Consider the following 24,986-nt stretch of genomic DNA (forward strand, 5'->3'; position numbering starts at 1 on the left):
TCAAGGAAGGATTGGTCAACATTGGCACCCAACATGATGATGTCCAGGTCAAGAAAAGTCAGCAGTTGCAAGTGGATTTTGGTTCTGTGATGACCTTTGAAAGGGGTTTCAATGTTTGTGCTAAAGGGTTGGATGGAAGCCAGAGAGTGAAAAATTAAGGAGTGAACATAGTGAAGCAGATGCTTTGGAGGTTAATTTCCAGCATTTTCTTTTTTTATTGTGGTAATGGAGAAAAATGAGTCAAATTTTTTATGAAAAAATGAGGACCAGAAAAGATATTTTCCTTGTAGAATGAAAAGATGTTGACAAGCTAGAATGGCTTGAGGAGAAAGCCTGTATAAGGGAAAAAGAGCAGAAAGATACAAAAAAGATGCATGCAATTATTCGGGGTGGGTTGGTGGCCAGAATCACCATGCCTAGCCTCATAGTTCTTTCTTCCTGGAGCACAAATTCTGGGAAGGAGTCTGCTGTCTAGCCCAGAAGTGAACGAGGAGGACCTGGGGAGGGCATGGCTACTGCTCACAGCCAAGTTCTGAGAAGGACACAGCACTGTGCTCCTTGACCACTGGGTACAGGACTGCAGGACCACCACCGAGATGCAAGGGGCATGCAGAATGTACCCTGACTGTGTGTTCAAGGGAGCGGGGAAATCAGGCTTGAGGACCAATCTGCTAAGACAGGAATGCAAGGGTAGAGTGGAGGGTAGAAAGCTGGGGTAGAGTGGAAGGCAGAAGAAATAATAGTGGAATGAGGAGCTATTGGTGGGTGCTGGTGCTGGTGGGAGAGTTCATTCTGGAGTGGCAGGTCAGATGGGGTCAAATGCAGAAGCAGAGGGATTGGGCTTAATAAGAAGTCCAGGTCCAAAGTTAGCAAGGAACTCAGCAAGGAAAGAGAAGTTTAAGTTTCCTCACAAGGAATTGAGGAGTTTAGGACAAATGTATGTATGTAACAAACTAGATGGATTCATCATAGTACTAGTGGCAGGATGTTTTGTACATGAGGAGGCAATGGAGAAAAACACTTTGAAGGGTAATTATAACCTTGTGGAAAAATACAAGACAAAGATGGAACTCAAGGTGAAAAGTCCTGTTTGGACCTCAGTACTTGTGCTGTGCACTTTTTAGAAAAGCTGCTTTTCTTCTAGGCTTGAGTTTTTCTTTTCCTTTTCTTCATGTTCTTAAAAAGTGCAGATTTAGTTTGCAGTTGTTTGCCTCTGAAAACATTATCTTATTATTATTTTTCTCTTCTTCCCCTGTTTCTACCTAACAAGGGGAAAGAGGCTAATTTTAATTTTCACTTTACAAATGAAACAAAAAAGTAAAGATTCAATAAAGACAAATTTTTGCAAAACATGTTGTTATGATTTAGATGTGAGGTGTCCCCTCACATCTAAAGGTAGAATTAAAGCTCATGTAAGAGACAATGCAAGAAAGCCTAGAGGTGAAATGATTGGGTTACGAGGGCCTTAACCCAATCAGTGTATTAATTCCCTATGGGATTAACTGACTTCTAACTATGGGCAGGTAAGGTATGGCTGGAGGAGGTTGTCCTTGGGACGTGCCTTTGGGGCTTATGTTTTGTCCTTGTTGAATAATGCTCTCTGCTTCAGGGAGCCATGTCCCCAGATGCTTCCCTCTGCCACACTTTTCTGCCATGATGTTCTGTTTCATCTCAAGCCTCGAAGAATGGAGGACTGAGACCTCTGAAGCTATGAGTCCCCCAATAAACTTTCCCTCCTCTAATTGTTCTTGTCAGGTCTTTAGGTCACAGCAGTGAAAAAGCTAAAACACATATTTTGCAAAACATGTTTCTAGGTGAGATTTTGAACAATAGTACTGAATGGAAAGTAATCTTTCTTAATAATATGAAAGCATGTAATAAAATAATGAATACATAATTTAGACTTCCTTGCTTATTTGGCAATTTTTAAAGTCTCCAATTATAAAAAAAAAAGGTACTTAACTGAACAAGAACAGTCCCCTTGGTAACGTGGCCAAATGTCTTAACTGAATTCATTTGAAGATATTCTTTGGTTTTCTTGATTCTGTAAAAAGTTAATTCTCACACTTCTTTACCAATTACACAAAGGCTTTTTTTTTCAGTTTTGCAGAAATTTATATTCAAAAAGAGCTTCTTAATTTATCATGTAAGGACTCATAACTTTTCCAAAAGAATATTGCTAGCAACAAGGTTAACTGAAGAGAACTAATGGCCTCAGTTTCTAAATGCTCACTTCGGTGACACATACAAATAATTAAAATTCTCTACTCACATCTAAAATCTATGCAAAACCCTCGTAATTGAGGTAAAACATTCAAAGGTCAAGAAAAAGAATTTTTCTTTTGCAAGAAAGTGTAAGAGGTAGGATCTTTGGAATAACCTTCTGAATAGTTCTGCAGAAAACTTGGCATTTTGGCTCAAAAGGTAGAATTAAAGTTCTTCCTAGATGAATACAAAGCAAAACTTTGGACAAAGCAAACTTTTTGGACAAAAAGTTAGTTTATGGCTATACCATGAGATAAATAGGAGTTTATAGTGAAGGTTTCACATCTGCTGTGGTTTGCAATAGAGCTTGACAAAGCTTCTTCCACTTCCTTTAGGACCTTGGGCCTTTTATAACGAGGGATACATGTATTTCCAGCACTTATCCAACATTTATAGTAGGCAAGAAATAAACCATCTGGGAGAAAATCAGAGGTGTTTTCATGTGTTTCATTGTTTTTCAGGTCAAATCTAAATATTTTCAAATAAATTATTGGAAATAACAAATTTCTCTGTTACTGTCAATATTTTACATAGTTAATGAATAATCAGTGTGAAAGGAGAGATTTCTTTGGTTATAGGCCACGTATTCTGCCACACAGTGAGCTTCTCAGCATTTGTTACTAAATGATAAGCAAACATTTGCTGTTGGAAATCGTCTTGCTTTAGCCTAGAATTGAGGAATAGCTTTTCTCCATTGTCTGAAACTTCCAGAAATGGTGCTAGGAGGGTGATGATTTTTTCTTTCTTTTCTTTTTGGTATTGAATGTTGACTCCAAGGGCACTTAATCACTGAGTCAATATCTAGCCCTTTTTATTTTTTCTTTTGAGACAGAGTCTTCCTATATTTCTGAAGCTGGATTTGAACTTGTGATCCTCCTGTCTCAGCCTCCTGAGTCACTAGGTTTGTATGCAGCACGCAGCTGATTTATTTTGATTTTAGGGGAACATCGTGTATAATTTGGCTGTCTGACTTCTCTGGATCCTTTAACTGATCCTTAAACAAAATTTTCTTTGTGCAGTTTGCCCACTGTCTTGTTCTCTTTCTTTTTTTATTGAGGCGGGATACCAGGGATTGAACTCAGGGCCACTGGATATCTAAGCCACATCCCTAGCCCTATTTTGAATTTTAGTAGAGACAGGGTCTCACTGAGTTGCTTAGCACCTCACTAAATTGCTGAGGCTGGCTTTGAACTTTTGATCCTCCTGCCTCTGCCTCCAGAGCCACTGGGATTACAGGTGTGCACCACCGCACCCAGCATGACCTCTTTCTTGAGTGAAGAAATGATGGCCTCACTCTCCATCAGATTCACAAACACATCAGAGATGTGTTTGTTTATTTATTTATTTATTTAGTGGTGCTGGGGATTGAACCCAGGGCCTGTGCATGTGAGGTAAGCACTCTACCAACTGAGCTGTATCTCCAGCCCAGAGATCTATTATCTTGTGCACTTCTAAGTCTGCAAATCCAGCAGTATACCTTGCACACACCTGCGTGGGTTCCAGTTCCTTTGCACAGAGATGCTCATAAGAATGAAGGATGGTGTGATCCTAAGGATGCCATACCAGGGCTGGTAGAGTTCTAATAAACTCCGAGAGCTTTTAATTTGGGATGATAGACAACAATTCTTTTGTAGAATCAGTGCTATAAGTTAACAGCTTCCACTCCAAATTAGACACAGTGTCTTTGATGGAGCCTGCCTGGTTTGCCTTGCAGGCATCAAAGAGCCTTTTTAAATTTTTTTTTTGCACTCTGGAACATCCATTTTGTGAGAACCACAATGAAATTCTGCATCATTTTAACTGGGCTCTCATGTTACTACAGTCTCCTAATGAAAGTCTCATATTTCTCTGGGTTGAACTCTGGTGGTTAGAACAACACAAAAATGAGTTATCTTTTTCAAAGATGAAGAACATGAACTTCAATTGTGATGTAGAACCAGGTTCTTCTGTGTTGACCAAAGACAAAGGGATAGAAAAGTTTGTCTTCACCCACGGGGTAGCATTTTCTGAGCAGCAGATTGCTTAAAGTGGCTGTCATGAAAGAAAAAGGCCATCCCCACAGAACTTCTTCATCTGTGTCCTTTTCCGTCATCTGGACTCTGGGCATCCACTGAGTGTCCACCACCTCAGCTGCAGCTATCTTTGTCACTACTAACCATGCTGAGTTTCCTCATCTGTGAAGAAAGGGAAGGAGAGTGATAAAGGTCACCCACCTGCTCTGTGTCTGAATGCAGGAGGGCTTGGGCCTCTGCAGACTGAGTGGATCTGGGTAAGTTACTGGACCTCCTGATCTACCTGGTGAGCTGGGATAGTGAGCAGGACAGCAGATGAGGGGAGGGCTGTGACTATGAACCAGCACTCAGTTCCTGTTAAGTCACTTTCTCAGGAGAGAAAAGGATATCTGATTTGACTTCTTGGATAATGAACACTGTCACAAGCAGCAGCTGAATCACATAGAGAGAAACTTTCTCAATATCTCACTTTAGCCAGGACTCGGGATGTAGGTCAATGATAAGAGCACTTGCCTCACACACAGAAGGTCCTGGGTTCAATCCCCAGAATTAGTTTAGCCAAAGGAAATACACATGCACATTTACAAAGATTTCTAATATAAACCAAACATATTAGTTTGCCCACATTTCCACAGTTGAATTTTTTTTTTCACTTTCCTTTTGGATGGACTTCCTGAGTTGAAAGTATTTGAAGAAGACAAACTGGCCCTTTAACTAACTTCTGTTCATTTATATCATTTTCTTAAGGACTTGATGTTTGTTTAATCACGATGACCTTCTAATATGGGCTTCTTATCACATATTAAAATAAGGAATCAAAATAAATTTTCTCATAATAGAATAGGTTATGGTAAGCTTAACTCTTATTGCAAATGATTAATATTTTTATGCATCAATGAAAAGTGGGGCACTCATGCTGAGATGTACAATCATGTCCTACTAGGATTACTTGGGATATATATGATCATTTTAATAGACTTTAGTTTTAATAGACATCATCTCTAAAGAGAGTTTGGACAAGCTGACACCATAATGTAATACTTCATCATAAGATGGACTTTATAAGCAGAAAAAAAATATGTCTGAGATTCTAAAGAAGAGGAAATAAATAACAACTGTATTGGTTTAAAATAAAAATGGATGAGCATAGTCAGTGGTTTTAATTATTTATTAATTTTGAAACAATAAATTTTGAGTGCTCTTCTGAAATTGAGAATAACTCTGTCATGTTCAGAATGAAGGCAGAGGGCTGTAACTCCCTGCCCCCAGGAACTAACTTGACAAGTGTTATGGTTTAGATGTGGTGTCCCCTAAAAGCTCACGTATGAGATAATGAAAGAAGGTTTGGAGGATAAATGATTGGGTTATAGCCTTAACCTAATCAGTTAATTAATCCCTGATGGGATTAACTGAGTGGTGACTGGAGGCAGGTGGGGTGTGGCTGGAAGAAGTGGTTCACTGGGGGCAAGGCTATGGGGAATATATTTGTATCTGGCAGGTGGAGACCTCTCTCTCTCTCTCTCTCTCTCCTTCTGCTGCCTGATCATTATGTGAGCTGTTTCCCTCTGCCACAGTCTTCCACCATGATGTCGTGCCTCACTTCAAGCCCTGAGGAATGGAGTCTGCGGTCTATGGATTGAGACCTCTGAAACTGTGAGTTCCTAATAAACCTTTCCTCCTCTACAGTTGTTCCAGTTGGGTCTTTCAGTAGTGGAAAAGCTGAATAAAACAAAAAGGAAGCTGGGATTGGATCACCCCTCCCCAGGCCTGTCCAGCACAGGCTAACTAAATCCAGTCTGTATAGCTCCTGCTCTTTGTGCCATTTTGCCCTCTCTTTCAGCCAACTGAATCTACATATGTGTATTACCTGACATTGTTTCTATAAAATGTAACTGCTTCTGTGGAAGCTGCAGGAGAGGTAACCTAGTTGCTTTTGTCCACAGTTGGACCAAACTCATAAAGTTCACTTTTCCTTTTTCTGTCTTTTGTGTATTTCTTATGCAGGCAGGTGGCAAAATCCAGCCAGATGGGATCCAGGCAAGGTCCCTGAGCTAGGCTGCTGGTAAGAATTTCCTTAAAGTATTGACCATATAATTTTTTTTTTTTTGTGAAACTGAAAAGTTCCCTTTAGTATTTTTTCAACTTTTGGTCACTTGTGTATTCCCTTCACATTTCTGCCATTTCTGAGTTTGCCACTTATGCTATTTTTTTGTTACTATTTTTAGAATTGTTTTACTCATTTTACTTAACTATATTTATTTGATAAGAAAACTTCATATTATTACTGTGAACATAAATCTCCTTCCCAGAGAACCATGAAGAGCTTTGTAGGGCATTGGCTTGGGTTGGTGTAGCTTTGGGTGGCCTTTTGTGATGGGGACAGGCTGAGGCAGATTGGGAGGAGTGAGGGATGCTGAGACTTCAGGAAAAGCTCCTTTTGTAGTTGTAACAATCTTTCTCTCAGTTTTACTTGGGCTGGTGGTTAATTGTAGCATATGAATCAAGATCTCACAAAGCTCATCTCCTGGATTCTCATAATTACACTTGTTGCCTTGTGTTATTGTTATGTATCTCTAAGCACCACCTAAAATCATCCCTTCTTATGTGGAAATCATGGTACATGTACAAGTGGTACAAGCCCCACAATTTGCAAAATACTGGTTTGGACTAACCATCCCTTGACACAAGAATCTTCTTCCTTAGCATCCTCTAATTGTGGGTGCTTGTCTTCATATTGAACATTACAGTGAAATGCAATACTGAAAAGATGTGCATCACACCCCTGTCTCTTATCACTTGAAGGCTTTTTAAAATTGTTCTTGTTGTTCTGGTTCTTTCTTTTGTGGTCATGCAGCAGACTACTAACACAACCTTTTCTTCACTCCTAGGACATTACAAACTTTATTGAAATGTATTAATGTGTTGTGAGTTGGTCCTCAGCACCTTTCCCTAAGTCTCCCTAACTGTTCTGAACTGTTCTTTATTGTTTCTTCTAAGTGGATCCTAACCATTCCCAGTTCTTCAGTCCAGATGCAGGTTTTCTATTCTTTTCACATTTCTTTGTGAATTTAAGTCATAACTTGAGAGGCAGAAAGGAGACCGCATGGGCAAATTCACCATCTCACTGTCATTCTTTGAAGATTCAGTGAGGTCTTTTCTTTAAACCTTTGTAAGTATCACCAACTTCTGGGATCTGATTCTGTCATCTTCACTATATAATCTGTCCTCAGAAGAGTGTCACCTGCAATGTATTCTTCACCCTGATCTGTAGCAGACCAGAAGCCAGAACAGGTTACCAGAGAACTGGCCTCAAGAACTTCTTAAATAATAATCAGCCTTCTTTGTGGATTTCTTCAGTATCCCATTAATTTACTAATTTAGAAATTCTAGCCATAAACATAGGCAAATCTGATTACTGTTTGCATCTTTTGTTTTTAAAAGTGTATACTTCTCACAGTAGCTAGACTATGGAACCAACCCAGGTTTCTCTCCATAGATGAATGGATAAAGAAAATGTGGTATATATACTCAATGTAATGGTACTCAGCTTTAAAGAAGAGTAAAATTTTGGCATTTGCCAGTAAATGATTGGAGTTGAAGAATATCATGCTAAGCGAAATAAGCTAATCTCACAAAATCAATATAACAAAATAACTTCTCCTCATGGTGTTTGTTAGAACACGTATTTCAAAAACCAACTGGATTAAGGGAAAAGATGATTTTGAGCTAGAGTTTTTAAGAATACAAAGACAAATGTTTTGACTACATAATTTTTGTAAGAAGGGTATTTAAAATTGTGGTTAGTATAGTCAACCCTTAGGATCTCTGCAGGGTTGTAAGACCCCCCAATGGATGCCAACATTCATGGATGCTCAAGACCCATGGAAAGAATGATATACTGTTTCTCTAATATGTGGATGCTAATTCACAATAAGGTGTGGGGGGGGCACTAGGAAAGGGTAGTGTTACCTTAGATTAGGTAGAGGGAGATGATGGGAGGAGAGGGGAGGGGATATGGGGATAGGAAAGATAGTAGAGTGAAACAGATATTATTATTATCTATATATGCGTGACTACATGACCAATATGATTCTGCAACAAGTACACTCAGAAAAATGAGAAATTATATCTCATATATGTATGATATATCAAAGTGTGTAAATGCATTCTACTATCATGTATAACTAATTAAAACAGAAAACAAACAAACAAACAAAAAGCATATACTTCTGTGACCACTGCATGGGAAACTCTTATGTACAAAACCTGTGGATCCTGAGACTCCAAGCCACACAATGAGCTACTACTGCCACCTGGTGGTGGAACTCTTCATTGTCAATACAAAAATGATTCTTGCTCATTTTAAGATTACCAGACTTGAGTTGTACATGAGAATACATTTGTCATCTTATAGATTCTACACTTTTATAAACAAAGATGAAATAATAATGAATAATACATCTATTTAGGGATTGATTTAGTTAATATTTGAGAGTTTTTTCCAAGCCACTCCAGTCTAGTGACACAGGCTCTGTCTGGGTACTTGGGTCAACGTGATGAAAGGAATCAAGACAGTAGTTACACCTTGGGGATGGATCAGGAATTTCTCAGAAGGGGTCACAAGGGAAATTTATGGGGGTGATGGTAATGTTCTGGACTATGACAGAGGTTTGAGTTGGGTGCTATATGTACATTTATGAGAATCCACCTGTTAGTGAATGTTCCCCAAAAGCTTATGCCTTGAAATAATGGTTCCCAGTGTAGCAAGATTCAGAGGTAAGATTTCAGGGAAGTGATTGGTCATGAGGGTTCTGACCTGTAGATTCATCCAAATAGCTAAATTGACTTTTGGGTGGTGGGACCCTATTGGAGGAAGCAGGTCACAGGAGGCATGTTCTGGAAGGTTTTATCTTTGCTCTTTACCCTTCCTTTCTCACTGCTTCCTGGCCTCCAGGAGCTGAGTTACTTTTCTCTGTCATGCTCTTCTGCCATGTCTCACCTTGTTCCAGAGTAATGGAGTTGATCCACCATTGACTGAATCCTCTGAAACCATGGGCCAAAACATATTTTTCCTTCTCTGGCTTAGAGATATGGCTCAGTAGTAGAGCACTTGCCTACTGTGCTCTAAAGCCCAGACTTAAATCCCCAGCTCTGTGGGGGGAACCCCCCCACACACACGAAAAAAAAAAAAGAGAAGGAAAAACAACAACAGAACCCATTAAAGAAAATTTTTCCTCCTCTAAGTTGTTATAAGGCATTTTGATCACAGAAAGTTGATTTACATACCACCAAGTGGCACACTTTAGATTTGTGTACTTCATTGCATGAAAACTTTATCTCCAAAATTAAAAACAATAGGAACCTGAGCAAATTTTGAACTCTGGTTAGTGACATGTAGAAATTAACTGAGATCTTCATCTTTGAAGTGCATTTAGCTGGGTGTGGTGGAGCACGCCTGTAATCCCAGGAAACACTTTCAACTTTCCTATATAGTTGAAATCTTTCATAATAAAATGTCAGCAAACAAATAATTAAATGCTGGGCACTTTCAGCTCACTCATATCATTAGCTTCAGCAATTACTCTCTGAGGTAAGCTGTATTATTGTTTGAAAATATGTTAGGAAGCTGGTTTCAGAATGTTTAAGGAAGTTAATCAAAACTTATACGACTAGTAGGCAATAGAATTCATATCCACACCCAAGTTACTTGGTTATTTTGGTCTAGGTTTGATGGCTCTTCCATTTCAGTGCTTTGCTTATAACTGAGTAGAAGACAGAACATCTTTTGGGCACGAAGGGGAGGTGTGGTGGATGTGAGTGTCCTAATGGTGGTAAAACAGCTCCAAGTTCCTTGTACCAAGCTTAGAGTCCAGAGTCTGATCTTCTTGTAGGAAAAAGCAGATCATCATTGAAAAATGCACTAGTATTTGCAACTTTCCAGAGTGTCTCTAGATTTGCTCCATGTCCAACAACCTCCACCTTTATTTTAGTATACAAACACACTATCTCTGGCTCATGATTTTATCTATAGCTCATTTAGTACATGGAATTGTACTCTCATCATTAAGAATTTCAGTATTATAACAGTTTAAAATCCTATAGAGATAAAAAAAACATATTCTTACTTTTTTCCGTATACAGTCCCTCAAGGTGGTGATCATAGGTTTTGACATCACAGAAAAAAATGATGGCCCAGGAAGTGAGCCACCTACATTTCTGACTAAGCTACAAAGTTGCTGGCTGTAGTTCTGTGTTTGTTGTGCAAGCTCCCTTTGCCTTGGTTGCATTTGCAAAATGAAAGAGTGCCTTGGTCATCTCTGAGGTCTGGTTCAGCATGAACAAACTTTCTCCTGCATGAATTGCTGTCCAGTTCACAAGCCAGGGTCTCTGCGTCCTGGGCCCTGTGGATCTTGCTGGGGTAGTTAGCATTGGGGATAGCGCTTATCATAGCACTAGTACTTTTCACCTATGTTATCAACCATGTGGTACTTGGGAAGCCCTTTTGTTTCATGAAAACCCAGGTGTGGCCAGCAACGTGTTGACATCAGGGCAGAATTGCCCTTTACCATTCTGCATATTGCTGTCCATCCTGCATTGGCTACTTTCCTTTGCATGCCATCTTTCCCATCACCGGATGCCCAAGGATGCCCTGTGGTGGTACAATTTCTATCATTTACCAAAGAACAGATTCTTTAGCCTGAAAGTGTCTGTAGCCACTGGGTGTCACTGCTGGACCACTGAAATTCCGGAAAGAAGGCCCCCCAAAAGGAAAACATCATGCTTATGTTTTCAAAAATGTTTCACTCGGAAATACTTAATCGCTTGTTCAACAGAAATATCCTTTCCCACACCACGAGGATGGGAAGTCTGATGGTAGGAAGAAGCTGTGGTGGAACTTGTGTGTGTCGGTGGCTGATGGTTCTTGTGGGTCTGCAGATCTTTACCAGCAGGCTGTTAGTCAGACATAACCTTAAAAAAATATTAGAGTGTTTTTTCCCCCTTAATAAATATCATGCTAAACCTACTTAACTCTAGAGACTAAAAAAATTAATGGATTTAAGCAATGAAAAGTAAAAGAAAATGATTCTAAAGGGTATCTACTAATAATCCTTAAATAATGAATTCCTTAAATTATTCACTGTTTTCTGTAGCCTGCTGTGAGCAACAAAACCCACTCCACACGTTGATTGTGCATATATTTCACAATACTTGGGTTGAGTTAATCCAAAGGAAATGAGAGAGGGAATTTGAGAGAAGGGAAGGCACTGATGTTTTGGAAATAGCAGTGTTCTGAAAGAATCCACTTAAATAAAGATCAAAATATGCACAGATCCAAATTGAATATTCAGACCCTTAGAGTGCATATTTTATCTCCTTGTTTCTATTATTTTCTTTTCGCAATGTATTTTACTGAAAAAAAAATGTATGAGGAAAAATGCCCACATGCACTGGAAATAAAAGAACCTCTTGCTTATACAACATCAATCCTGCAAACCTTCTAATCACAAGCCAACACATTTAAGGTCTAGGCTTGAATGTGGACAATTTAATGGAAATGCCAAAAGAAATCACAACATGAAAAAAATATGGCTCAGGAAGTTCATTTGAAAACTTTACTTTCAGGTTAAAACCTTTTATTATATAAAGAGAGATATAGAGGATTATGCGGAGACCAGAGGAAAGAAAATCCCCTTGTGTTATTATTCTAATTTTAATATTTTCAGATAAGAAAATGAAACTATAAATCAATAGATCTGTAATTAAGTACATGAACACAGGCTAGAGGCATCCGTTATTTTGCAGCCTTTCATAAGGACCCAAAGAAGAAATTCTCCCAGGTTCAAGTGTCGATTTCAGTCCTATTTTTCATCTTAGATCCTGGAATCCTATAACAGATTGTTTCTCTTCCCTTGCCAAACGAGCCACCAGATGTGTTGGGAAATGAGAACCACAAATTTGTGGATTGTTAATTATTCAGCTCCTTGCTCTATTCTATGGTCTTACTCTTCCCACCTCATTTTAATGCATTTTATTGAGTTTATTAAGGAAATTGGTACAAACAGTGTCAACTAGCAACTGTATGTGTCTATTTATGTGTGTCTACTTAATTCCTTTCTGAATTAAAGCGAGGTAGATACAAAAAAAAATGTAAAAATAAAAGAATATGGATGCAAATGTACCCCTACTGTCATGGGCATAAAGCAGCTGAGAAGTGCTGAGGCTTTGCTCTTAGGCAGAGGAGGTGGCAGATTTTAGGTGGTGAGTCTGTCCCTTTCTTCTGGTGAGCAAAGAGGCACTTTGTTTTGGAGAGAATAGAACAGAGTGTCTGGATGTTTCTGTTGGGGACATGTCCCTTTTTGATTGGGAGACACCCCTACTCACCCTAGAGCAGGGTGGCTCTGGGAAGAAACGCAGCTAGCAGTGAGTGTGGCAGGTGACTTTGTTTGCTCTTCTTATCAGGCATTTGAGTACTTTTGTAGAACTAAGACCTGTCCTGAAAAAACCTGTAGCTAGTTATGAGAACGCTGTCATTTATATACTGAAATACAGAATTATCGCCACAGCTTGGGAAAAGAGCAGGCCCAGAGAGGTTAAGTAACTTGAACATGATCAGCCAGCTATTCTGTGGTGGAACAAGTTTGGGATGAGGCAGTCGGTCTTCAGGCTTTCTCCTCCTTATCTCTGTCCCACGCTGCTGAAAGTAAGGTAAGAGGCAAGACGGAACACAAGCTTAGGGATCCAACACAGCCCAGAATGTTGGAACAAGGAATAGAAGAGAAAAATACAGAATGCAGACTGGAGAGACCCAACTGCTCTCAAGTGATAATTATGCAATTATGGGAACAAAGCAATTATTAAATCAGGACTACCACATTAAGTAAGTTCAGAAGGATTTTGTAAGCCTATTGCAAGAAACATTAAACATAGGAAAAGAAAAAGAAATAAAGTTCTCCAGTATCCAAAAGGGTAAAGAAGAAAATAGTTGACCACAGCAAGAACTTGGGAAAAGACTGTGACTTGATGTGTCTCTGTGTGGACATTCCTTATTGGCCGAAATGCCTGGCTAAAACTTATATATATAAAGTTTACACAGGATTATACAAAATGCTAACTCCAACTAATTGAATTAAAATTGATTTTATCCACTTACAAAGACAGATTCGGAAAGATTTTATAGCAAAAATAATTCAATTTGATTCAGTTGACTGATTAATATCACCATGTCGGAAGAGAAGATGTTCCATGGTTCAAAATCTGAGGTGAAATGCAGAAAGCACTCAAGGGTTGTAGCATGGATGGGTGGATGACTGATGCATGAATAGAGTGGGTAGAACTGATCATCTATAATGCTATATGGCAGCATCCTAAAAAGTGATGTGATACCAATTAAATCTTTGCAGGTGGGCTAGCATGCCTGAGACTGACAGATACAGTCTGTCCTGCACCAGGTAGGAAAGGAGGAAGCACTGAGGATGTAATCAAGAGACCTGGTTCTGAGGATACCTCTTTTGTTAATTATTCATTAACTAATGTATGGCTAACTCTTGGCTAACAGGAACAGTTATTCATTGAAAGGAAGCAGTGAGCTCAGTTTGGAAGAATGGGAAGCAGGCGATCTGAGGAGGGCTTATAAGACACTTTACCTCCTGGAGGAGTAAAGTATATGAAGGTGGGTGTGTGTGCACACTCACATGAGTGTACATGTGCCTTAAGAGTATGCATATACATGCACATGTTTGGTACAAAGAAAATAATGAGCTGGAGAGAGAATGAGGAGGCCAGCCAGACTAGGGTGCCAGGCAGTGCTGGGGATAAAAGGAGCCAAGACCTTGTATGTGGTAAGACTGGGAATAGCCAGTGATTGATAAGAATTATTCTCAATGAAGAAGCCAATGGAGTTTTTGTGGATTTTCTGTATATTGAGTGTGGGATGTGATCCAAACCCTGTTGACATTCATGCTGGGTGTGTTGTGGCACTGGAAATACACACTGCAAGAATAAGACGGGCTCCTGCCCTGGAAGATCATATGCAAAAAATAGCAGACTGAGTCTTGCTCCACCACTTTCTGTTTATTGGCTGGTTCTGCCTGGGCAATCAGACCTGTTAAGGCTTCTAGGTTTTCAATGTGTGAAATGAGTCTGCACAGAGTTGCTCGCCTGGGGTGTAGTGAGGACTGCATGAATTGCCTCCTGCATTGTTTTCAGTGAGTGCCCAGTTCCTGGTGCTTTTTTCTAAGTGTGAAGAGGGCCACAATGTGGAACTGAAAAGATGTTATAGAGTCTCTAAGAGGGAGAGATTGATTTCCCTAGGGTATCAGGAGGAGGATGAAGAGATATGGGAAACTTCAAATCTCAAAAACGAAACAAAACACAACCACAAAACCAGACTAAGCTGAACCAACCCTGAAGGGAGATGAGGGTGTTGCCAGCTAAGAAGGGAAGAAGACCTATCAGAACCACAGACCTCACCTTGACCTTGACTAAGAACCTCAAACATCAGCATCCTGAGAGGAGTGGTTCATGCACAACGGTTTTCAGTTCAGGAGGGCTGGATAGAACCCAGGAATCTGAATTTCCAACAAGTTTCCAGATGACATGCTGATTCTGGGATTGGGGCACCCATGGGGAGAACCAGGGTTTTTGACAGAGGGAGGTCTCTCTGCCCATTCTTGGCCAGCAGCCTGGTTTAAAGGAAATATTTGTGAAACTCTTCCTTCGCTAACAAGAGACAAGGTTTGTTCTATTCCTTACAGCTTTTCTTCTGCCCCATTTGCATAAAAATGACCTCCAAGCTGGGGGACACAAAGTGTACCTGCCCAGAACAGCCAGAGCCAGGCAAGGGCTCTGGCAAGTTGCTGCAGGATTTCCCAAGAGCCGAGGGCCTTGCATTTAGGAGGGGGGCACTCCACAGGACTGCAGATGTCAGGGGGAATGACTTGGGAAAGGGGGATGGCTAATTGCTGACCATCTAAGTGCAGTGTCCCCTGCTGGCTGATACAATGGATTCACAGGCCTGAGAGGACAGAGAAATATGTGAGCCCTTGCAGTTGTGGAGCATAGCAGGGGTGTGGATTGAATTATTAACATTGGCCAAGGGGCTGACTGCACTGATAATACATCAAACTGGGACCACAGATCAGGATAGCAGAGGCTATCACATCTTGTCTTTGGGCTGGAAGGTCATGCTGCTCAAACTGCTGGAAATTGCAAAGAGCAGGAGCATGAATAGAGGGTTAAGGGATTGGCTAATCAGGAAAGCAGCTCCACCGACAGGACCAGAAGCTACCATTTATTAGGCCCCTGTTGGTCCTGACCTTGGGCTGGGGATTTTGGAAATATATCTCATTAAATTTTCACAGATATTCGTACAATGTGTTAATATCTCCCCTTTACTGAGGGGGAAACAGCCCGGAGAGAGCTTCTCAAATTTCCCCAGGGCTATAGGGTAGCAAATCAGAGTCCTCTTGAAGAAGCTTAGGACTCAGGACAGTCCTTAGGACAACTTAGCTATGGAAGTTCTAATAGTTTCCTGTCCCTGACTTTCTTTGCAGCTGCATTGATTGAAATTTCTTAGGGTCCCCCCTTTATATTCCATGTGGAAAATGCACAGCCCAGGGCCTGGCACATTGTGGGTATCTAAGCAATATTTGTTTCTAGAATAAATTGTTTCTTTGCATACATAAGAAATTATACGAACACATTTGGGGGTCACAAACTCCCGGAGGTCCTTTGATGGATCACCCTTGTACTGATTTAAATGGTGACAGTATCATGTTGGAAGTCTGCCTGCCCGCATAGCTGTCTTCCTTCCTTTTTCTTTCCTTCCTCCCTCCCTTCCTTCTCTCTTTCCTTCCTTCTTTCTCCCTCTCTCCCTTTCTTCCTCTCTCCCTGACTGTCTTTCATAGCGGAATCAGCTTTTCACCTATGAAGGATAGTGAAACCAAATACAGCCAGACAGGTAGCTGCCACCCAAGCTCTGGTCCACTAATTCTGCCCACTTATATTTGGCTCCATAGATTGAACTTAATGAGAAATGCAAGGAATTCAGTGCAGTGGAGTTCTGGAAGAAATCAAGTTTAACCACCCCAAAGTCATCAAAGTAGCCCCCAAACATCCACATGAAAATGTCATTAACAAACACCTGAGAGTTTCTTATGGAACAGTTTTGTCATGACTCACTTTGGGAGGTTGCCAACATCAGCTGACCTGGAACTCTGGCTCTGAAAGGGAGAATTTCAGATGCTTGCTGAATCGCTATCTGCAAAGCCCTTTCCTTCTCTAGCCAGCTTCCCCTCCAGTCTCCCCTCCTGCCTTCTCTTTCTCTCCTGTGGTTTTATTAATCAGAACAGACAGAAAAGACCACAAGCAGGAGAGGACGAGGCAAAGGTGGTGGCAGCAGAGCTTGCCAGGGACCTCAGAGGTTAGAGGCAGGAATGCCCTAAAGGAGCTTTGGTTTCAATTGGCTTTGAGACAGGATTCACTTTCCAGTTAGGATGATATAAATTAAGGTTGGCATAATCCGAAGGTTGTGGTGTGTTCTTAGGAAGGCTGAGATTTCTTCCTTGTGACTGACCAAAGTCACAAGGCAATTTTTGTTGTTGTTTGTGTCGCACTGGGATTGAACCTGGGGTATTCCACCACTGAGTTATATTCCTAGTCAGTCATCTGTGTGTGTGTGTGTGTGTGTGTGTGTGTGTGTGTATAGGTACCCAGGAGGTTAACCACTGAGTCACATCTCCAGCCCCCCCCCCCTTTTTTTTTGGTATTTTATTTAGAGACAGGGTCTCACTGACTTTCTTAGGGCCTTGCTAAGTTGCTGAGGCTGGCTTTGAACTCATGATCCTCCTGCCTTAGCCTCCCAAGCTACTAGGATTACAGGTGTGTGCCACCATGCCTGACTCCTTTTAATTTTGAGACAGAGTCTCACTACCTAGTCTAGATGGCCTTGAATTGGTGATCCTTTTGCCTTAGCCTCCTTAGTTGCTGGGACTTCACAAGGTAATTTCTGCAGGTGACATATGATACCTAAGTTCTAGGGTTCAGTGAAAATACAAATGATGGGGCTCCTGCTAAGGGGAAGGGAAAAATGCTATTAGGGGTCATGAAATCATAAGAAATAAATCTTCCATGCTTGCCCCTGGTTCCTGGAACAGGCTTCTAAACCCTTGGAGTTCTTTAAGTAGATAAGAATGAGAGGGAATATTTTCTATTATTTGTAATAAGACCCTTTCAACCATACTGAGTGTATGTTAATGAGAAGATTCTAGGAGGACAGGGACTTGTTGCTCTTGGAAAAAACCCTTGTGGGCTTTTGGCCCCCACCATCAACATCTTAGGAAGGGAAAGGAGCTAGAGATGGTCAGTGGTCAAGGATTCAATCATTTATGTCTGAATAGAGAAGCTGTATTCACTTTCTGCCACTGTAACAAATGCCTGAGTTAAATTAACTTAAAAAGATGAAATGTTTCTTTTGTTCTACAGTTTCAGACATTTCAGTCTTTGGTCTGCTGGATCCATTGCTTTTGAGTCTTTGATGAGGCAACACTTCATTTTGTGCAGCATGTGGTAGGGCATAGCTGCTAATCTCAGGGTGTCTGGAAAGCAAAAAAAAAAAAAAAAAAAAAAAAAAAATGCAGCTGGATCTCAAAATTCTCTTCAAGGGACAACCCCAGTGACCTAATTTTTTTCTAGTAGGTTCCACCTCCTAAAGGTTATCTCACCTCCAAGAACTGCCATAGGGTGGTGACCAAGCCTTTGAAATGTCTTTAAAGGACATTTCAAACCCTAGAAGAAGCCTCCATAAAAACTCTGAACAAAAGGGTTCCAGAAGCTTCCTGGTGCTCATGAAAGGGCATGTAGGTTCCACTGCCTCACACCTCCATCCCTTGTCCTATTTGGCTGTCCTGGAGTTGCATACTTTACATTAATCCAGTAATAGTCAGTAAAATTGTTCTGAGGTTTGTGAGCCATTTATACAAATTTGAACACAAGGAGAAGGTCATGGAAGCCCCCATTTGTAGTCAATCAGAAGTCAGAAGAGAAGGGTATAGTGATTGGCATCTGAAGTGAGGGTCAGTGTGGTGGGTCTAACCTTAACCTGTGGAATTTTCTGCAACTCTGGTTAGTGATAGAATTGAAGCAAATGGTAGGACACCTAGTTAGCGTCCACCAAGAGCTGGAAATTGGCAATATGTAGAAAATTCACACATTTGGTGCCAGACGTTTGCAAGAGTAAATGTTTTTTCCCCCTTTTACATGTACAAAATTAAAAAAAAAATTCAATTCTTCCACATACCTTTTCTGATCATGGGCATATTCTACTTTCCCAGGTGATTTCACTTAGAGAAAAAAAAATCATTTAGAATTTCAAGAGAGTAATAGCAGAATTCTCCACACTGTGAAGCTGGCCTGGCTGCATGTATGATGTAGTGAGGAATTAGGGAGCCTTGGAGGCAGGTGGAGTCACACCCAGGTAAAAAATTCTCTGAGAGGATTGATTTATTCTGATTGGAAAGGCTGGAAGTCCATGAGTGTTGCTGTCTGCTTGGGAAGACAGGCAGAGCATTCTGGTAGGTTGGGGCTGCCATTGAAATGTCTTTGGGCATTTCCGTTTCCTGTTTGTGTTCTATGCCTCTTGCATCTGTAGTTTCAGTGACTGGAGTGTGATAGTGTTTCTTATAAACCATTGAACAGGAGGTCAGTTGACCTCAGCTATAATAAAAAGGTCAAGAGGAAGAACTAGATAGAGAAAACACATTTAATGTGAATGATGGAGTTGCCCCTGGTTCCTGGGCAACCTTAGCATGGTTCTTTCATCCCTCACACTAAGGGGCAGAGCCAGTCTAGGGTACGGTGATGCTGACTAGAATCGGGCGGCAATGTCACAGTTGACACAGACAACCTGGCCTTGCTGGTAGAGCCAACAACTGGGACTCTTCACTTTTTCTCCCATCAAGTGTCATCCCATACCAAACTTTCCACACAAGTGTGAGCAAACCGATTAGTTCCCAGCATGCGATTCTTAGAACAAAACCACCAACAGCAATGAGGACCAGAGAGTACTTGAGCTGGAAATTGGTCTTATTCAGGGTTTACACATTGAGATTTGGCCTGTAGATGTGTTTGGCTTGATTCACACAGCGAAAGGGAAATGAATAGAAATAGTTAATAGTATTAAAAAATTTGGAGATTCCACTTAATAATCCTAAACTCCCATTTCTCTTTAAAAATCAGATCTGTCTGCTCCAATCCGAAGGCATAGGTTCATTTTATGGCAAGGAGCCTGGAACTCAGGGATGAAACATCTAAATTCAGGGCTGGCCGTTGCAGCCTGGGACCAGAACTCAGCATGCCTCTACCTCTTGGCATAGAGCTCTTCTCCCGTCTGTCATTACTGTGACTCTATTCATGCGGCGCAGAGTCCCATCTCCCGGCTTCCTGCCAAATAAGATGTCAATGAGAATAATTGCTTTTTAAATTGAGAACCTAATTCTTTCAAACATATCACAATCAATTTTCCTCTATGGCATTGGAATATCACTTCAAGGAAATTCTTAAATGTGTATGAGAACTCTGATTGATATGGAAATAAAATTACCTTATAAATATAATTAATTACTTTGGTGGAAAGGAAACAGAAATATGAATTGTGAGAGTCTAGTGAAAAATTGGTTCCAAACTAAAGGACCGTTTTATTTTTAATTTTTTTGGTTTTATTTTTATTTTTTTTGAATCCTACCTACAGCAGATATTGATGTCTAATGGAGGCTATATTGCTGAGGATCTATGTGACCTTGAACAATACCAACACTTTTGCATTATGCCTTCAGCACCTGCAAAACAGACTCTGAAATATCCACTGCTGCTTTATTATCCTGATAAATTAGACCACATGTATAAGCACTTTACATTCCTGTGAAGAGCATCAGGGTACACATTGGTGATCTTGATATTATGAATTGGGACATAGACTAAAATGTTATTTATTCTGAAAACCTGAGGTTATTATTTCCTTGGCAATGGAATGACCCTTTTAGCCAAGAGCATCTTTTCTTCTGAGGCTAGGAAAGAATGAAATGACTCCCTTTCATTTGGTACAAATGCATATTTTTAAATGCTTGTAATGCCTGGCAATCTCAGTGCCCTAATCACTTCAAATCACTCTCTTCAAAGCCATAATATAATAGAATATCTCAATTCCCCCCTTATATTGCAAAACATTTGAAAAAGAAAAAAGAAGGCAGAATAAATGGGGTTATTAAGACAGAAGGAGAACTAGATTGTTTTTTTAGCCATGTCAAATATTTGCTGTCGTTGTTTTCTTTCTTTCTGTTTTCTCTGTTGGCACCTATTTGAAATGTAATCCAGAGAGAGTTTATATTCACTGTCACAGATTTCAGTGTTTTGGCCTTATGATCTTTCCCAGTTTCTTTTCTGAGTCATTAGAGTAAAAATGCTTGTGAGATGAAGGAGAGACATATGCCTTGTTCTGTCTCTTCCAAACTGGTCAGTGGGCTCAGGCCTGGCTGGCAAGCAGCCCTCCTCCCTATCTCTGCAATCCACTCACTCTCCCATGCTCTCAGGAGATTATTTTATACCTTGTATTAATCAGGATGCTCCAGGGAGACAGAACTAATAGGACGTGTGTGTGTGATACATGTAGGCTGAGGTGTGATACAACAGGCCACCTTCAGCTGGACACCTGGGATGCTGATAGTGTACTTGGGTCCAATACTGAAAGCTTCCAAACCAGGGAACCCAGTAGTGCGACTCTCAATTGGAAACTAAAAGCCTGAGAACCTGGGAGGCCAGTTGTTTAAATCCTGGAGTCCTATAGCTGGAGAGCCCGGAGTTCTAATGTTTAAGAAAAAGAGGAGAGGGTGTCCTAGCTCCAGGGAAATGAGAGAGGAAATTTTATTCTCTCCTTTTTTTTGTTGTGTTGGGATCCTTAGCTGATAGATTGGTGCCTATCTTCCTTGAGAGTGGATATTCTCCATTTAGTTCACCCAAACTCACATGCCAATTTCCCCTGGAAATACTCCCTCTCATGATGCCCAGAATAATGCTTTACCAGTTCTCTAGGTATTCATTAATCCAGTCAAGTTGACAACTAATATTAATGATCACACTCCTTTCTGCTGTCCAACCTCTAACAAACCCTCCCTCTCCTCACCCAGTGGCGTTACTTTTTTTTTTTTTTTTTTTTTTTTGGCATTGAGAAGAAAAAAATAAAAAAGGTGGGAAGGGACCTCTTCATTTCTGCACCATCAACTTTGTCCACCCTGTGACTCATCTCTCTTCTTCAGGTCCTGCCTGATCTAATGCTAGCTACTCTCTGATCACTGGAACCCAAACCCTCTTGCCTGATGGAGAATTTCATTCTGCTGATGTCCTACATCTTACACCTGTATGAACAAGTTATTTTCCTTTTCACAGAAACAAGTTGTAAAATCTCTCTTTCTCTTTTAAAAAAAGCCTCCCTTTGGTGTCTTCAATTCCCAGAAAAAAAAAAAAAAAACAACTCTCCTGTATTTCCTTTCTTCCAGTCTCACTTTACGCCAGTTTTACTTTGTTCCCAATACAATATTGCAAGAGTACCTGTAAACCCCAGGAGCACGAATCCAAAGATTCATCATAGTCTTCCTTAACTGTTCAGCGTCATTCAATTTCTTCACTTGGCTTCCAGTAAGCTTTCTTCTCACTTCTGTGATCTCTGCATCTCCAACTCCTTGGTTGGCTCCTTATTTTCTGGACAACTTTGAAATACTGAGAAAGGTTGAGCGTCTCAGCTCTCATTTCCTAGAACTCTTCATGTTCAGTCACCGTCTGTGTACTCTTATCTGACTCCCATCCAATCTCTCACCAAGATCTCCACGTTTTCTTTGCCCTGACTATCACAAATGCCATACTTACACAGTCATCTGTTAGCATCTGTGGGGGATTAGTTCCAGCACCCCACCCTCATGGCCCACAGATACCAAAATCTGAGGATGCTCAGGTCTGTTAGGTAAAAATGTCACAGTACCTGCATGCATCCTCCTTATTATAGTTTAGATATTGCATGTTTCCTAAAAGCTCATGTGTGAGACAATGCAAGAATTTTTAGAGGTAAAATGATTAGATTATGAAAGATGTAACCTAGTTGGTGGAATAATCCACTGATTTGGATTAACTGGGTGGTAACTGTAGGCAGGTAGGGTGTGGCAGTAGGTCACTGGGGATGTGCCTGTGGGGTTTATATTTTGTCCTGCGTGAGCAGAGTTCTTTTTCTGCTTCCTGACTGTGAAGTCCTGTTTTCCTCCACCACATCCTTCCACTATGATGTTCTGTCCAGCCTTTGGCCTCGAGTAAAGAAGTATTTCGATCATGGACTAAATCTCTAAAATCATCAGCAAAAATAAGCTTTTCCTCCTCTAGATTTTATCCTCTGGTCCTTTGGTCACAGTGATGAAAAAGCTGATGAAAATACTCCTATATACTTGAAACATCTTTAGATTACTTAAGATACCCAATACAATGTAAATACTATGTAAAGAGTTATTGTATGTATTGTGTAATGAATAATAGAAGAAAAAAATCTTTCCATGTGCATTACATATGCAATTATTTTTTTCCAAATATTTTTCATCTGTTTGCTTGGATCTGTGGATATAGAATCTGTGGATATGAAATTTGGGTATGGTGGGTCAACTATACTCTATATTTCTACCTGATGCCACATGGAATCCCAAAATATGATACCTTGGCATACTGAAAATTTAAAGCTGAAAGAAGGTGAGAAAACAGCACAAGCAGGAAGGTCACTCTTGCCTTCCTTCTGCCCTTTCCCCCTGAGGTGAACATCCTAGGACCCTCATTTCAGAGGTGGCCTCCTTGTGCCCAACAGAAAAGAATATCCATATCTGTGAAGACATGGGGACACAAAAGAATCTGAACAATCATGCCTTTCTAAATTTCCCCATTGTATCACCTCTAGAACATGATCCTTTGTCTCATTATACTTTTCCACAACTGTCCTCTTTTTCATCAAACCTAGAATAAAAACTACCTAGGCTTCCTGTTTTATGAGTCTTCTTTTCTGAAGGCTACCATGTCCTGTAAAACCTTTGCTAAATAAATTAGTGTGATTTTTTTCCCCTTTCTTAATTGACACAAAAGAACTATACAGACTTATGGGGATGCAACGTGATTTTTCAATCCAAGTATACAATGTATAATGATCAGATGAGGGTAATAGGCACATTCAGTACCTCAAACAATTATCATTTCTTCATGGTGAAACATTCAAAATCCTTTCTTCTGGCCATTTTGAAATATATGATACATTATTGTTAACTAGAGCTGCCCTCCTGTGCAACAGGATACCAGAATTTTTTCCTCCTACCCAACTGTAAGTTGTACCCACTGACATTCCGCTGATTCATCAGGCTTTTGTTAGAGAGTGATGACAAGAAAATCAAAATGGCAGCAGAGTGGTCTAAAGGGGAGCAAAAGTCCTTTCACTGAGTTTTAGAGATTAAGTGACAGTTCAGTTGCCACCCAGACATGTTGGGAACTGATTCCACCAGAGGAAACAATTTTCCAGAATCTGAAAATACCTTGCAAGATTTTAGAAATATCAGTGTAACTGGTTTTGCCTCCTGACCTGGACATTCAAATGAACCTACAGAATTTATTACAATCCTGATTTGTGCCACTTCCAACTACTGGACCTGCCTGAACCCTGCTTTTCTCCTTCCCTGCCCCCAAATGTTAAATTAAATATAACCACTTCTCCTTGCTAAAAAAAAAGGCCTTCACTCTCTTTCTCTTGGAGGAATGTTCATTTGGAAAAACTGAACCTGTGTTTCCCAATTGGAAAATCAATTTTGCATATAAATATAACCATCCTTGGTTGTATTTTAACCTTGTTCATGATTTCATGGTTTACAGGGGACCTTACTATGGACTTAGGATGAAAGGCTGTTAGTTAGCTTTGTGATACTGTAACAAATACATGAGATAATTAACTTAAAAGAAAGAAAGTTTATTTTGGCTTATAGATTTGAAGGTCTCCGCCCATGACTGATTGACTTCACTGTTTTGGAGACCATGCAGCACATCAGGGTGGAAGAATGTGGTAGGGTAAAACTACTCACCTCATGTCCAGGAAGTGAAAAAGGAAGGGGCTGGAGTCCCATTGTACCCTTCAAGGTCACATTCCCAGTGAACTGAAGACCTCCCATGGAGCTATCCCTCTTAAAGTTTCTACCGCCTCCCAATAGTGCCTCAGACTGAGAACCCAGCCTTCAACGCATGGTCCTTTGGAGGACATTACAAGTCCAAGTGACAGCAGTGAGGAAAGGTGTTTCTTCTCCCCTTTAAGCCTCTCCTGTGTAGCATGTTTCTGTCTGAACTCTGATTTCCCATGTGGGTAGTGATACCTGAGTTGAGGCTCAGCTCATTCTCTGCTCATTCTCCTCATTGGTACATCCTGAAGTTTGTACCTGCACTGTTTCCCTGGGTCTGGCAACTTCTTGTATTCTCCACCAGCATCCACTTCCTTTGTGCCACTCTCCTCTCTTACCTGCTCTTCTGATGGGTCTCTTCATTTGGGTCTTCTGACCATGCCAGACAACACCACATTAGATGGTATGTTCCAGGTCTCAAAGCACAGCTACCCGGCCTTGGAGTAAGACCCAGCCTCGGGCTGCACCTCCCTCTTTCTGT

At 40.6% G+C, this 24,986-nt stretch overlaps 1 pseudogene; it reads right to left on the reverse strand.

Annotated features, from left to right (window-relative positions):
* Positions 1 to 310: 310 nt before the first annotated feature.
* Positions 311 to 6,151, reverse strand: LOC114103639 (DENN domain-containing protein 10-like; annotated as a pseudogene).
* Between the last annotated feature and the right edge of the window lie 18,835 nt (positions 6,152 to 24,986).

This window comes from Marmota flaviventris, chromosome 1, assembly GCF_047511675.1.
Source record: "Marmota flaviventris isolate mMarFla1 chromosome 1, mMarFla1.hap1, whole genome shotgun sequence".
Classification (NCBI taxonomy): Eukaryota; Metazoa; Chordata; class Mammalia; order Rodentia; family Sciuridae; genus Marmota; species Marmota flaviventris.